Raw genomic sequence first — 16520 nt, 5'->3', positions numbered from 1 at the left:
AGAACGACTCTGGATTTTGCTTGTCCAGCATTGTGGCCCCCTAACAGTCCAGACCTGAACCCTATTGATTACAGGATTTGGGGTCTTATGCAGCAGTGTGTTTACAAAAGGTTGATTTGTGTCACTAACAACCTCAAGCAGCATCTGGCTGAGGTGTGGGCCACCTTGAGTCAGGGTGTCATTGATGCTGTGATTGATCACTGGAAAAAATGACTCTGGGCATTTGTGCGTGCCAATGGGGACCATTTTGAATATCTGCTGTAACCGTATTTCAAATTTATTCAGAATGATATATCCCAAATTTAGGCACAATGGGCCAGATTCTATATTGTGATAAGTATTAGGCTGTCCTATCCGGGGTAGGCCACTAGAGGGCGCTAGTAGGAGAATAGGTGGAGGTTGCTAGGACCGGGGAGAGCCCTGGGAGGTCCACAGGTGTAGGAGGTTATGGGCTGGGTCCTGTGTAGCTAATTAACCACTTTATACCCCACCTGAGGGTGAAAGGAAGAGAGGTGAGCTGGCAGCAGAAGAAGAGAGATCCCCCTGAAAGATACTGGCTAACCCTATGGACTTGTGGTGGGGTGTGTGTTCAAAGAAGGAAAGCAGGCTGAAAATCCTGGGGTAAGAAGTCCCTAAAGCATTAGTGTAAGAACTGTGTGTTCAAAGGAGGAAGGACTGTGTGTCCCAAGTACTTGTAAGAACTGTATGTCCCAAGTACTGAGAAAAGCAGGCTGCAAAGCCTGGGGGGTAAGAAGTCCCCAAAGTATTGATGTAGTACTGAGCCCAGGTATCTGTGTGGGAGAGGCTCAGTGTGAAGATATGTGAAAGTATTTAAGCTGGAAGAAGTATGCCCAGGGGCTGGAATAAAGAGCTACTTGAGGAATATGTGGTTGGTAAGAACTATTTAATTTGCTTATTGATAACCAGGTCACCCTGAGCAAGAAGGGGTAGCACACTAATCTGAATATGATTTGCATATTGAGAACCAGGTCACCCTGAGTAAGAAGGGGGATATCACAATATGTAGCGCTTAATAAAATCCTCACGGAAAGCATTTCTACCTAAGCGTATTCTATAAGGGGTGCCTAGATTTAGGCACAGTATTTAGAATATGCTTAGTTGATATCCTAGTTCCTAAAACTACGTGCATCTATTTACACCAATGAAAATGTGGCATAAATCCTGGCACGCATATTTAAGTGCAGAGGACCATATTCTATAACAATGCACGTAAATTTTGGAACGCACACAAAATGCCCAATATCCCCGCCCATAACAATGCCCCTTTTTGCCTGCACACATTCAAATTTAGACACAGTGCGTTACAGAATATGCTTAGGGGGTTATGTGTGTAAATTCTAATTATTACCAATTAGTGTTCATTATTGCTTGTTAAGTGCTGCTAACAATGCTGATTGCTTGTTAAGCCAATTAAGTTGCATGCGTTGTTAAAGAATATGCTTGGATTTTGGCGAAGAACTCTAGGCGCACTATATAAAATCCGGGGGAATATTATAGAATACCTATATTTGCATGCTTAACTGCCATTATTTGGGTGCCAGCATTTATGTCCAAAGTCGGGCCTCTAAATTTGCATTATGGTAGGAATCTACTATTGGAATCAGATGCTGGCAATTCAGCACAAAATTTTCCTCATTCTGTTTAGATTTCATGTTTCCGTGGATCAGCGCTGCTGTCTAGTCGTAAAAGTGATTTGTATAGAAGTGGCTCATTTTATTCTATTCATTGTTTTCTATTTCACTAAATATACAATAAAATAAATGTATCCTGCACCAAATGCATTTTTCTATAACAATAACTCCAAGGTTCATTATGTAAAACCTTTCAGAAAAAAGTAAACAGGTGAATTCATACTGGGCAATGTATTGATGTGAATTCTATAAAAATGTGCTTCTTAGTGTATGGTGTTTTTTTTTATGATTGCATTCAGTGAGATCATTTTCACAATAGTTCTCTGTATTTTGAGTGCTAAAGTGATATGTCAGCGCCCTGCCATCTCTGGCCAGCCAAGTTGTTTGTCAGGAGAGATTTCAACTAGAAAAGCATCAGTAACTCATCACAATATTTGTTGGTGTTTTTTGACAAAGGAAGTAAGTGTATGTCAAGAAAAATCTAGGTGTTTTCTTGACTTCCCTTAGGCACATAGAGACAAGCCCAAGGTGTCCTACTCCTTGAGATTTATGTCAAAAATGAATATATTGATTCTTGTAGAACTGTGTTACTTATAACCCATGGTAGGATAAGTCATTTTGAATTATATACTATGTTACTGTACAGGGTCACCCAGAAGCCAATAGCAAAGCTGTTAATAGCATCATGATATAAAACCCCATTAAAATAAATGGGATATTGCCAAATGACATGGAAACCAATGCTTTCTACTATTACACATTAATAAAAAGGATACCTTCAATTAAAGACTCACCTCCGATAGCACACTATCCTAGATTTTGTTTTCACAGATCTTATATAATGCAAAGTAAGAACATCATATTACATTTACTAGGCCTCTTACCTAGGCTGCAAACAGGTGCATGCATTATACCAATTTTCAAAAGGACAGTGCATGAATTCTTACCCACTGAAAATTATGAAAAATGCAAATATATATATTTACACCTGCTATTTAATATGCAGAAAATGGTTTTTTTTAAACTCCAAATGTATGTTTGTTAAGCCCTAACCCTGCCCCAGCCCTATCTCCAGGAATGCCTCTGCTCATCACAGATACAAACATAAATGAAGTGGCATTATGTACATATTTTTTAAACACATGCACTCTGAGCAATTTTAAAACAACTTATTTCTACACAATGAGCCTAATTTTACATAGAATATGAAGATCAGATGTCTAGGTTGGGTTGACGGTATTTTATAAAGGTTTTTCTGACACACAGCCTGTTTGAAAATACCTGCAGGAGTGCAACTGTATTTGCTGGCACATACAGTGGAAGCAGTCACTTTAGAAACATACATTTGAATAAAATAAATGGCATCATCCTGGCAGCTTCCATGAGGAAGCTTCTCCATTTTACAAACTTACACTTATACTGAGGCTACAGTTGAAATTTGGTTTCATTTTGGAGGCAACAATAAAGAGGGATCAAGGAGGAGGCTTCTTTAATCATTCAAGTAAAGCCCTGGCCAAAACCAGCACTTTTTGAAACCAGGGTATGGTTAGTGCAGTGGCCTGAGAAGCAAGGGAGCTAGATTCAATTCCCACTGCAGCTCTTTGTGACTCTGGGCGGGTCACTTAACCCTCCATTGTCCAGGTACAAAGTAAGAACCTGTATATAATATTTAAACTGATTGGATTGTAAGCACAGAAAGGTGGCATATCAGGGCCCATCCTCTTTCCCCTGAGCTGGTGTAAAACCTGATGGGGAAAGTATTTCACTTACATATGTATCTTCTTTATAAAATGGGGAATACACATTTATTTATTTTAAATATTTATACTGCACCATCTACTATTCTGGGCAGTTTACAAAAATAACATTCATAATAATCATAAATATCTTTTCCCTATATGTATCTAATCTCACTTGGCGAAAAGATGATACCTCAAGTAGTTTAAGATTCTGGGATCTTGTTGTACGCATAGGAGTATAAATCTTCACAAGCCCCACCCCAACCAGCCAAACCAGTCCAAAACTTGTCCCTTGAAATATCTGGTGTGGATTTCTACAGTTAAATGGTAGCTTTCTGAAATCGCCATTTCCACGTGTATTGAATCTGCATGTAGAAATGCCACTATTTACACAAATAAGGGCTATAGTCCTCTGTTTGTTTGTTTTAATTGTCCATGCAATAAGAGTTTTGTGTGAAAAAATTAGCACTAATCTACTCAGATGGCAGGTGAAGGGCATCTTCAGAAGTAAACATCTCATCTGATCATTTCTTTCCCTTTGTAACAACCTCCCTAAGGTAAAGTGAAGGTTGCAGGAAAAAAGATACTCAAAAATTAGTGATAACACAAAACTAAAGGATTCTGGTTGGTGGGGGAAGGTAGAATGTTCTAAGGTATTCACTGGTTACCTTACAAACCTTTTCAAAAAAAGCTCTGCAATAAAACTAGACCTACTGAAGGAATGCTTTTATACAGAAACAACTTTATTAGGCATATCACCCAAAATTAAGGATAAGAAGAGCATTAAATTAAAATAGCAAAACAATGCTTTATAATACACTAGTAAAAAAAGGCCCGTTTCTGACACAAATGAAATAGGCGCTAGCAAGGTTTTCCTCGTAGTGTGTATGTTTGAAAGAGTATGTGTGAGAGTGATTATGTGTGTGTGTGTGTGTGTGAGAGAGAGTGAATGTGCGAGTGTGTGTGTATGACAGAGAATGAGACTGGGTGCGAATGTGTCTGTGAGAGAGTGAGACTGGGTGCGAGTGTGTCTGTAAGAGAGAGAGAGAGAGTGTGTGTGTGTGAGAATGAGAGTGTGTGCCAAGGGCCCCCCCTCCCCTTCCCCCTCCCTTCCTCCCAGTTTTAGGGTCATCTCCTCCCTCCCTCCGACTTTCATGGTCTCCCCCTCCCTCCCTCCGACTTTCAGGGTCCCCCCCTCCGAGTTTCAGGGTCCCTTCCTCCCTCCCAGTATAGTTCTGGTTTTTTTTTACTAAACTGACTTTTAACAGCAGTATATTAACATCCAATGACGGCACATCCCAGCTTTTCGACGACTCAGTGAAACTACCTGCTTCCTCCTTAATGCTGAGGTATTCTTAGAAGCTGCGCTTCCACTCTAAACATTAAAACAGAACTAACCACCAGCTTACACCAACTCCTGGAAGGAAACGAAACCGCTCACATCTGAGAAAGACACCAACGCATCCTCCATTCAGGATCCCTTTCCGAACGAACCAGATCTCACCTCCTTTGGCGTACTTCCGCCAGCGTGAAACAGGGCATGATGCAAGCAAGTACGTCTCCGCCCAAGGAGGTTGAAGAAAAGGGGAGATGGGGTCGGGGTGTTCGTCGGGGGGGGGGGTGGAGGGGGTGAGCGGTGGAGACCTTTGGGGGGACATGGCGGCGAGGGCGGCAGGGGTGTGGCCTCGTGCTGCTGTCATGCGGTTGGTCAGTGCTGCGTGTGACGTCAGCCTGATCTACGGAGCCTAGCAGACCAACTCCGAAGAAATCCACGGACACAGGCAGCAAGATAGAACGTTGGAGGTGAGAATTATTATATAGGATAAGTTTTTTTCTCCCTTATTCATCTATTATTCTTGTCTGCAGTCCTGGGTAGGCACCCTCTCTGCTTCATTTCTTCTTAGCCCCTTGGTAATCCAAGAGACCTCTGTAGTATCCCGTAAGACACTCCCACAGATTCATTCTCTCATTCTTCATCCCCCCACAAAAAAAACTACCTCCTTAAAATTTAGACAAAATTGATTCAGTATCAGTGACCCTGAACTCTCAATAGCGAAAGTACCAGAAACATTTTCCAAATTGCCTCCTTTGAGGAGATATAAAAGTGGGCAAATTATTTTTTCTTCTCCAAGAGGCAAACATCACCCAATCTCCCAAAACTCTTCTTAACCACTGTTGTTTTGCATGACAAAAATATACCAGTGTACGACTTCAGAAAATCATAAGGCTCTTTTCTTGCTAATTAGTAACTACATCTCAACCAAATATGCAAGAAATAATTAAATTGGTTAAATATCTGATGAATTTAAATAGGAGGAGGAAAAAGACCTCAGTCATTCAATGATGCCATATAAATGCTTGCAATCTATATAACATTACTTATTCAACTCAGTATGTTCTTCACCGGTCTTTAAAAAACATGTTGTATGTTAGAACTTACTTTAATTTTTGTAATTGTATTTCTTATTTTTTATTCATTGCTTTCATTACTTCATTCTCATGCATTTCATCATTCAAAATAATATTCAACACTTAACTGGCATAATATCTGTTGCTTCTCCGCAAGTGCCTCACACGCAAACTGATTTGTCCCACTTCCTGAGGGATACTAAAAAAAGTTCATCTGTTCCTTCACTTCAGATCCTCCCTTAAGTGTACACTCCTTAGATCTACTTCTTTAGTTAGCCAAGCTGGACTAGGGCTGCTCCTCTATGTAAGACCAAGCTGATGATGAAGAGAGACAAATCCCAAATTTCCCTCCTGAGCCCTTTTTCCCAATAACATCCTAGCAAAGAATTCTACCCAGCACAATACTCATAGTTTTAAATAGACCCCACCCCCAAATCTTACAGGGATATAGCCTCTGTCCCATTCCCCGTTATATCACTCTATGCATTAGTCACATTGGGAGAAGGAACTTCAGAATTTTCCTGCTACACCTGTGACAGGATGTTTATTAGTAGTGCAGCAAAGAGAGGGAGCAAAGTACAAACAAAGGTCCAAACAGCAAAAAACAGTACTAGGAGCCTTAAAAATAGGGACACAGTTCCTTTAATCATATGCCTTAATGGAACAATCTTCGAAAATGGCCCGACACGGGCCGTGTTTCAGCGCACAGCGCCTGCGTCAAGGGTCACAAAGGTAGCAGGAACAGTGTGCAGCGATGTAAATTAACTCAACAGGAGTGTTGGAAGGTATGTACAGCGATGGTATATCTTCCTCCGCACATATAGAGGGGCATTTTCGAAAGGGACGTCCAACTTTTGATGAAGACGTCCTCGCAAAATGTCCCGATCCAGGGGCGGGGAAACCCGTATTTTCAAAACAAGATGAACATCCATCTTTTCTTTTGATAATACGGTCAGGGACGTCCAAATCCTGAAATTTGGTAATCCCTAGATTTGGTTGTCCCTAGACTTGGCCGTTTCTGATTTTCGCCAATAATCAAAACCAAGGACGTCCATGTCAGAAACGACCAAATGCAAGCCATTTTGGTCATGGGAGGAGCCAGCATTTGTAGTGCACTGGTCTCCCTGACATGCCAGGACACCAACTGGGCACCCTAGGGGGCACAGCAGTGGACTTCATAAATTGCTCCCAGGTACATATCTCCCTTACCTTGTGTGCTGATCCCCCAAAACCCACTACCCACATCACTACCATAGCCCTTACGGGGGAAGGGAGGCACATAGATGTTGGTACAGTGGGTTTGTGGTGGGTTTTGGAGGGCTCGCTGTTTCCTTCACAAATGTAACAGGTAGGGGGGATGGGCCTGGGTCTGCCTGCCTGAAGTGTACTGCACCTACTAAAACTGCTCCAGGGACCTGCATACTGCTGTGATGGAGCTGAGTATGACATCTGAGGCTGGCAATCAATATTTTGAAAGATATTTTTTTAGGGTGGGGGGGGGTTAGTGACCACTGGGGAGTAAGGGGAGGTCATCTCCGATTCTCTCCGGTGGTCATCTGGTCATTTTGGGCACCGTTTTGTGCCTTGGTCGTAAGAAAAACACGACCAGGTAAAGTCGTCCAAGTGTTTGTCAGGAACGTCCTTGTTTCTTTCAATTATGGGTTGAGGACATCCAAGTGTTAGGCACGCCCAAGTCCCGCCTTCGCTACATCTCTGATACGCCCCCTTGAACTTTGGCCGTCTCTGTGATGGAAAGCAGTTGGGGATGTCCAAAATCAGCTTTTGATTTTACTGATTTGGACAACCCTGGGAGGACGTTCATCTTCCGATTTATGTCGAAAAATGGGCGTCCTTCTCTTTCGAAAATGAGCCCAATAGTAAAGTAGAAACGCTCTCATTCAATTCATTCATTCTTACTGTTCAATCTTCAATCTTCTTTTTTTTTATCACATCTACCTACAGCTTTTTATCTCCTCACCCCAGCCCTCCCATTCTTCATCCTATTATTCCCCAGTTTTTGCTAACTCTCCCCTTTCTTCCAGCACCTTCTTTTTCTCTTCCCTCCCTTCTATACAGCACCTTCTCTTTTTTTTCACTCCTCTGGCCAGTATCTTCTCTCTCTTTCCCTTGCCCCCTCATCCATCATATCCTCTTTCCCTTACCTCTATTCAGCATGTCTCCCTATTACCCTACTCACTCTTGATTCTCTCACCACTTCATGTCAGTCTCTCCTATATCCTTACTTCTCCCTTATCCAGCATTACCCTCTCTCTGTCACTATCCTGGTCCAATGTCCAGCACTCCCCATTGTGTTCTTACTCCCTCCATGCCCAGCATATCCCCTTCCTACTCACCCCATGTCCAACATCCCCCAATATCCCTTTTTTCCTCCATACTTGATCTCTCTCTTTCCCCCTCCTCCAAGCCAGCATCTTCCCCATCCCATTCTAGTGCTTCCCCTCTCATTCCCCAATCCCAATTCAGCATCTCTATTTGGTCAACTTACTCCCCTATCCCCCATGCCCAATATATCCTCTTCTCTCCCCCTTCTCTGGGCATTCCATTTTTTTTAATTAGACTGGTCCCAATTTCTTTTCACAAAGAAAAAGGAGAATTCCCTCTATGGATAACAATGAAGATCAAGAGAGAATAGAGGGAGACACAACTCACAAGAAGGGAGAATTTCAAATTGAAGCTCTTTATTAGGCACCAAGCTCTTTATTAGGCCAGTGTTTCGATGGGGAAACCGCCTGCCTCAGGGGTCACAGGACTTTAAAAACATCAACTGTATATGTATGGTACCTGTAGGTGGATGCATTCCTCTCAAAATGTCACACAGCCAAAGCCTTGTGGAAAAACTGCCAAAAACAACTATGTTCAAATAATGCAGATCAAGGCGCCTTGTCATCTGCTGGCTCCGGAAGCATTTCCTCTGTATCATCCCGCCTATGCAGGGACAGGAAGTTGTGTAAAGGGAAGACTTCTGGGCCAGCAGGCAACAAGGCTGGCTTGATCTGCATGTTGCTGGAATGGTTGGAAGACTGCAGCACTGGGGGGGGGGGGGGGGGGGGAGGGAGAAAAGGGGAAGAAGCAAGACAGTGGGTGGAGGGAAGGGAGACAGATACTGGGCTGTGTGGGGGGAGGGAGAGAGATATTGGGCCATGCAGGGAGAGGGAGAGAGCAACTGGGCTGTATGCCTGTGCACCCACCTGGGGGCATTGCCTGAGCCAAGATTGGGGAGCCTGGTAAATGTGCTCAAAAAGGGGAATTCTGACATATTAACAGCCTTATTTTCAAAAGTGATGAGCGCCCATATTTTGACCCAAATCGGGAGATGGGCGCCCATCTCGCAAAGGCGCCCAAATCGGTATAATCGAAAGCCGATTTTGGGCGTCTTCAACTGCAATCTGTCGCGGAAATGGGAAAAGTTGATGGGGGGCATGTCGGAGGCGTGGTGAAGGCGGGACTGGGGCGTGTTTATCGGCCGAGGAGAGATGGGCGCCTTCAGCCGATAATCGAAAAAAGGTGTTTTTAGCGCGAATTTGGGTCATTTTTGGACCCTTTTTTTTCATGAACAAGTCCCAAAAAGTGCCCTAAATGACCAGATGACCACCGGAGGAAATCGGGGATGACCACCCCTGACTCCCCCAGTGGTCACTAACCCCCTCCCACCAAAAAAAACAACAACTTTAAGAACTTTTTTTCCAGCCTGTATGCCAGCCTCAAATGCCATACCCAGCTCCATGACAGCAGTATGCAGGTCCCTGGAGCAGTTGTTTGTGGGTGCAGTGGATTTCAGGCAGGTGGACCAAGGCCCATCCCCCCCCCACCTGTTACACTTGTGGTGGTAAATGGGAGCCCTCCAAACCGCCCCCAAAACCCACTGTACCCACATGTAGGTGCCCCCCTTCAGCCATAAGGGTTGTGGGCAGTGGGTTTTAGGGGGGATTTGAGGGGCTCAGCACCCAAGGGATAGGAGCTATGGACTTGGGAGGTATTTCACTTTTTTTTTAATTGTTACAAGTGGCCTCTAGGGTGCCCGGTTGGTGTCCTGGCATGTGAGGGGGACCAGTACACTATGAATCCTGGCTCCTCCCACAACCAAATGCCTTGGATTTGTTTGTTTTTGAGCTGGGCACCTTTGGTTTCTATTATCGCTGAAAAACGAAACCGCCCAGCTCAAATCCGCACAAATCCGATGCATTTGCCGGGCACAAACCGTATTATTGAAAAAAAGATGGGCTCCCATTTTTTTTGAAAATATGGTCTGTCCCGCCCCTTCACGTACCCGTTCTCGGACATAGACGCCCATCGAGATGGGCGTTCACGTTTGATTATGCCCCTCCAAATATCCTCCGACCCTCACAAAAACTAAATGGAGTGGATGAATAGCTTAGCAGTCAGAGCAGCAGGCTAAGAACTGGAGATAGCAGACATTAAATCCCACTGATACTCCTGGTGACCTTGAGCAAGTCATTTCTCCATTCAGTGCCTCAGATGCAACCCTTGACTGTAAGGCATTTAGGAACAGGGAAATATCTACTGGATCTGAATATAACTTATCTTGAGCTACCAATGGAAAGGCATGAACTAAATTGAAATACATGAGATTAAGGAAGACTGAGAGGAGTGCAAAGGAAAAAGGAGTAGAAATGTAAACAAAGAAATGAATAATGAGGGAGTAGAATCCTACCTTTTCAATGGATATACATGACTTTTTGAAAATAGCCTTACACAGGAAATGCATAAATTATCATTAATTATTTCCAAACAGCCAAATAAAAAGCTGTTAATATTGTTTCATTAATACCATGGCAAAATTAACTTTAGTTAGAATATGGTTGAAAGCATATGCATGAAAGAAATGTAGAACAGGCACTAGATCTGGTAGCAGAGCTCATGTGACATAGACCTAAAGGTAAAATATATTTCGGGCTGAATATATTTCCTTTTAACCTACTAACATCAGTAGTCCTTAAAAATAATGGCTCTACAAATAGATACACACTGTGCTGTATATTAATAGAGAAAGAGAACAAAAAAGTACATGCCAATGGCATTTTTGCATCTCAATTTTAATATACAGTATAGAAAATAAATATAAAAGAAGATAACTTACAAAAGTTGTTAAATAATGTCTACATCATATAAAAAACATTCTCATACATGTAGCATAACAAAATCTGATTGGATAATTATATATAGGAAATAGTTGAGTGGATACAATGTAGCAATAAGAAAATAAAAAAAATTAAAATATTTCTAATCTAGCGCTTATAAACCTCCAAATCCTAAGAAGGTCTAAGGTAGTGTATTAAAGTTTAAAAAGTACAAAATAAAATAAATCATATGGTTTAAACAAAGTTACAAATAAACATTCATTAAATAGAAGTTACAGTTAGATTTTCATTAAATAAAAAGATCTTTTTACGAAATAAAGAATATAAAATTTCAGTTCCTAATTCAATTGGCAGAGAATTCTAATGAAAGGCAGCCTGAAAAGGGTATAAATATTCATAATGACGATTTGATACCAGACATTGAGCCGGAGGATAAAGAAGAAAATTATTATCCTTGAATCTGAATGCTAACTTGAAAAGAGAATGAAAAATAAATCATGTACATAAATAGGAGTCTGGCCATGAAATTATTTAAAAACTAACCAAAAAATCTTGTAAATAATCCTAGCTTTCAGTGGTAACCCATGTAAATCAATTACAAAGGAGTGACTATTACCTTGAAAAATCATTTTAGTGACAGTGCTCTGCAATAATTGTAATCTATGAAGTTTCTCTGTGGAAGTCCAACACAAACCAAATTACAATAATACAGCTGGGAAAGTATAAAACTCTGCAAATAGGTGGGAAAATGTGGGGTATAAATGTAATAAATAAATAAAACATTGCACCAGAAGTGCAAAATGCTTATTATGAAAATAGGAATGAATTCATCTCAATTGTTTCAATTTAAAGAATATTTTTTTTGACAGATTTGATTTGAGGACTCACGATGTTTGTGCCACAGGAAGAGTGTTAGATTGCTCTAGTGAAATCGAAGAAGGAATAGAATGTAAAAAAAAAACTACTAAGCCATACAATTTTTGTTTTGTCAGCATTATGCTTCAACATATGTTTAGTAGCCGATTGTATATTATTAATACAGAAGGAAATAGCATTGTAAGTCAAATCAGAGTATCTGATACAGGAAGCCAGATAAAAATATCATCTGCATATGAAGTCAAATGAGCCCCTGGTGTCAAAATTATAGTACTTAGGGTGCTCATGACTATTAAATAAAACAGGAGAAAGAGGTGATCCTTCTGGCATCCTGGGTCCAAGGCTTAGGACTCCTTTTTCCAAGCTGCGGTAAAAGGAGGCCTCTGGTAGTGTTGGTGTATGTTTTTGATGTGCGACGAGGCCCCCTTTTACCATAGACAGGTAAAAATCTGGATTAAAAAAAAAAAGAGGAAATGGCCCTGTGCTAATTATAGGGATTGGAGCACAGCTATTTCCAGGGGGAGCCCTTACCGCCATCTATTTAGGTGATGGTAAGCGCTCCTGCACTAATCTGGTGGTAATTGGACAGCACTTGGCACTACCCGATTACTGCCAGGAATGATGGGTGCTGGGAGTGGGCCAAAGTTGGACTTGGACGTCATATTGAAAATGCCCCTCCATGTGCACTAGGTGCTATTCTATAAGGTTGAGCCTAAGTGCCAATAGTGCCCATATATGTAGGCGAAGCATAGGCATATCTTCAAGGTACATGTCTAGTTTATAGAATACTATAAACTATGCTCGTCACTTGATGCACTTAGGTGCACTGAGGTATATCTGCCATTGACTTAGCATAAGATGGTATGGCTACATATGAGCGCCAATGCCAACTTTATGCTAGTATTCTAAGATGGAATCTTGGTGCCAAGATGCCATTATAGAATTGGTGCTAGGCACATGGCTTTGGGGCACCTGAACTGAGCTGCTAATTTATAGAATTGACTCCTGTATGTAGAAAATAGCAGGGGTGTGTACAGGCTTGGTTTGGTCATGGCCTGGGTCATTTCATAAAGAGAATGAATGTGTATTGCCTAATATTTCCATGTGGGGATTTACAGCTTCACCATGGCTCATATAGGTTTTCGAAAAGTGCTTGTTTTAGCCAGCACTTTATAGGAGGGAATAAGGGAGTTCTCCTTAATCCCTCTCCAAACTGATAATAAATAAAGATTCCTGCCTCTGTATTTAATTAGTAGCATTCACACTTATTTGTTTGCAAAATGGCTAACATACAGGTGTCAGTTGCAAAATGGCTGACCTTACACAAATAAGTTGCTATGTTTTCTCCACTGATTTTTACTACTTGTATGTTTGTAAAATAGATGCTCTGTTTTGCGGGCTAGCAAATGCATGTACACTCCTGCAAGTATATTAGAAATATGCTGGCAGATCCTTTTCTAAAATGATACCACAACTGAGCACATCCCGACCTGCATGACTGAATTCCCATATCTCTTTTCTATGTAAAATAGGGTTCTGCGTGTTATAAGAAGTTATTTTAAAAGGCCTGCATGACTTTATATGTGTAAATAAATATTTGAGAAAACTGCTATTTGTAGATCTGCATCATGCACAATTTCCAAGAGACCGTCTTTGGAGTAGGCTGGAAAAGTACGAGTGTATTTCCAATTATGCCACAGTAAATGTGCATACTTTAAAAACAGGAACTACCATCGGGCTACTGCAGCAGCCCGGCAGTACTTCCCATCCCCAGCTCCATTTCTGGCGCTACAAAAATATTTTCTATATTTGTAGGGCCGGTGTTTACCTGGCAGTAATCGGGCAGTGTTGCGTGCAAACTGTACCAATGCTACCTATGAAAAATCAGCACTGCAAATGTTCTAGAATACTAACACACCTCCAGCTGAGAAAATAGATCAAGCTGGATTGCTATGGATTCTTACACAGTACCTATATGCTAACAGAATCCTTCACATAGAAAACAAGAGCATCACCTAGCAAAGTATAAGAGACTACAAATTAGAGACAAATATGCACAGAAAATGAATGGAAAATCCAAGAAACAGGACTCTTTCAATAGTGGAGCATTGCAGAAAGACAAACAAATACATTTCCTCATGAACCGAACAAAATACAAACAAATTTCAAAGCTGACATATTTTATTACCTAAAGATTAGAAAAAATTAAACATTTTATTGTCTGATCTTTATATTTTTCCAGCTGGGTTGGTCCTAGTCTTTGACCATTTCCTCTGGTTGATTGTCTCCTAAATTCTTCTTTGTCCTTTTCTTTTTACCTTCATCTCAATACATCTGTTTATAGAAATGTTTTTTTCTTTATTCCTTTTGTCTTTTAATCTACCTATAATTAGAGTAGTGTAGTGTCGCCCCCACTGCATGTCATTTCCGGCATGACCAGAAATATTTTTTATTTTTACCATTGAGTTAGATCCCCCGGAAAATGGCTGCACAGCAAATTTGTATGTACCACACAGCCATTTTCTGTTTTTATAAATCCTGCTGAAGTAAAAGAGGCCTCGGCAAGCAGCAAATCCATGCGCCAATGCCACCACAGGGCCTCTTTCACCACAGCTTGGTAAAAGGGCCCTTAAGTTTGCAGAAATACATCAGCCTTATTATTCAAAATGATTTAATTAGGTAGGCGAACCTCGTGCCTGGTTAAATTGTGCTAAATCAGGAGGGAATATTCAGCAGCATTTAACTGGACAGTGCTGCTGAATATCCTTTTTGACCACTGTAGCACTATCTGGGCAGTGCTAGGAAGGTCTAGTTAATGCAAGAATTAGTACATTCTACCCATCAAGGCACTGCATTAGTTGTTAGACTGGTCATATGCTTCAGTATGTGCTAATTCCCCATGTTACTTGCTAAACATAGTTTAGTGAAAGTACTCATAGTTTCCTGTCAACCGATCAACCTTGAGCAGGTTACTAGGGAAATGTATTTGTTTGGTTCTGTTCAGCTTGCTAATCCGTTTTAAAAACATTATCATATGGAAAATGAATTTAACATGTTCCCCTATGAATTAATGTGCATACAATTTATTTTATTTTTATTATAAATATTACTTGTGGCTATCCACAGTTTTAGGTGAGGTAATTGATTTGCATGCATTAAAATGTTCTGATGCATGTTGAATGAATATCGAAAATGGGAAAAATGCCCAAATTTGGGAAAAGTCTGAAAAACCTACCAATGAACTTGATTATTCTATATCTAAACCAACCACCTACTAATCCCTGTAAACTGATTATATTAGCCATATTATCATATTTTTTCTTTTTCATTATGTGTTATGTAAATTATTCCACAGACATATCTTCCTTAATTCTTACATAGTAATGTGTTAATTTAGAACAAACCTCTTACTCTGTTCATAACTATATCTTTTGCAATATAAAGTAAGCCACATTGAGCCTGCAAATAGGTGGGAAAATGTGGGGTACAAATGTAGCAAATAAATAAATAAAATATTTCACCTGAGTACATGCCTCCTGGTTACCAAGCAACCTGGCAACAATTGCCAGTCAACGGCTTACAACTCCAGTAGTTTCATTTTTTTTTTACACACATGCACACATATGGGAGGAGACCATGGGGGAAATAAGTGTTATGAATGGCTTCTATGACTGAAGGAGGGAATTGTGGATATCGGGTCTGTTAACCTGTTCTGCAGAGATAATGGAATAAGCTGCAGAGGGGGATTAAGATGGTCCAGCCTGAGGGGGGATGACTGAATCCGAGGGATGATGCTGGTATGCACTGAAGGGGCTCATAAAGGCTTGAAGGATCTGGGTAGGGGAAAGTTGGGAAAGAATGCAAATTGAGTGAGGTGGGAGTCATCTGAGAAAGAAAGGACATAGGAGAACAGACAAATGCAACGCAGAGCCACAAACAATGTGAAAACTGCTTTTCTTAAATGTCAGTACACCATGCAGCATATCTTTCCAAACTTAATAGACTGCATATTACACTAAAATCCTGTCTTTCAATTTCAAATCTGTCAGTTTATGAGGGGCATTCCTTTAGTATAGGGGCTGTCAACCCAGTCCTCAGGAAACAGTCAATGGGGTTTGCAGGATATCTACAATGAATATACATGAGACAGATTTACATACACTACCACTCTTGTATGCATATATCTCATGCATGGTTCTTGGGGAAATCCTGAAAACTCGACCGGCTAGGTGTCTCTTGAGGACCAGGTTCTAGTATATGTATAAACCCAATAAACTAATGATAAATCATCAATCAAAAACTGTTTTTCAGTGTATGCTATGGTAATATGAGAAATATTTCCTTTAACTTTACAAATACAAGATATGATAGTTTGGCAGCAGTACGGTATATATAGAGAGAACTCCTTAAAATCTTTTCAGTTTCAAACTGGAAATCCTGCCAGGTGAAAAATAAATGTTATTGAAAACCTTTTTCCTCTCATAGGTCCATTTTGACAGCAAATCTTTGAGAGGCAGCCACAGTGAAGTGCCCAGAGATTTCATCTGTCTTCTTTTGCTTCAGGAAATGCTGAACACGGGCTCCATATTAGGCAAAATCCACATAGAACCAAATCCCTCTAACAATCATCTGTGGTCGGCTCCAAGGTTGACAGCTTCTTGCATCCTGGCCTGTCAAACAGGCCTGTGTAACTGATGTTCAGATTACAGGGACTGACGTGAAAG

This window comes from Microcaecilia unicolor, chromosome 6 (genome assembly GCF_901765095.1).
Source record: "Microcaecilia unicolor chromosome 6, aMicUni1.1, whole genome shotgun sequence".
Lineage (NCBI taxonomy): Eukaryota > Metazoa > Chordata > Amphibia > Gymnophiona > Siphonopidae > Microcaecilia > Microcaecilia unicolor.
Note: the sequence above shows the minus strand (reverse complement) of the source record.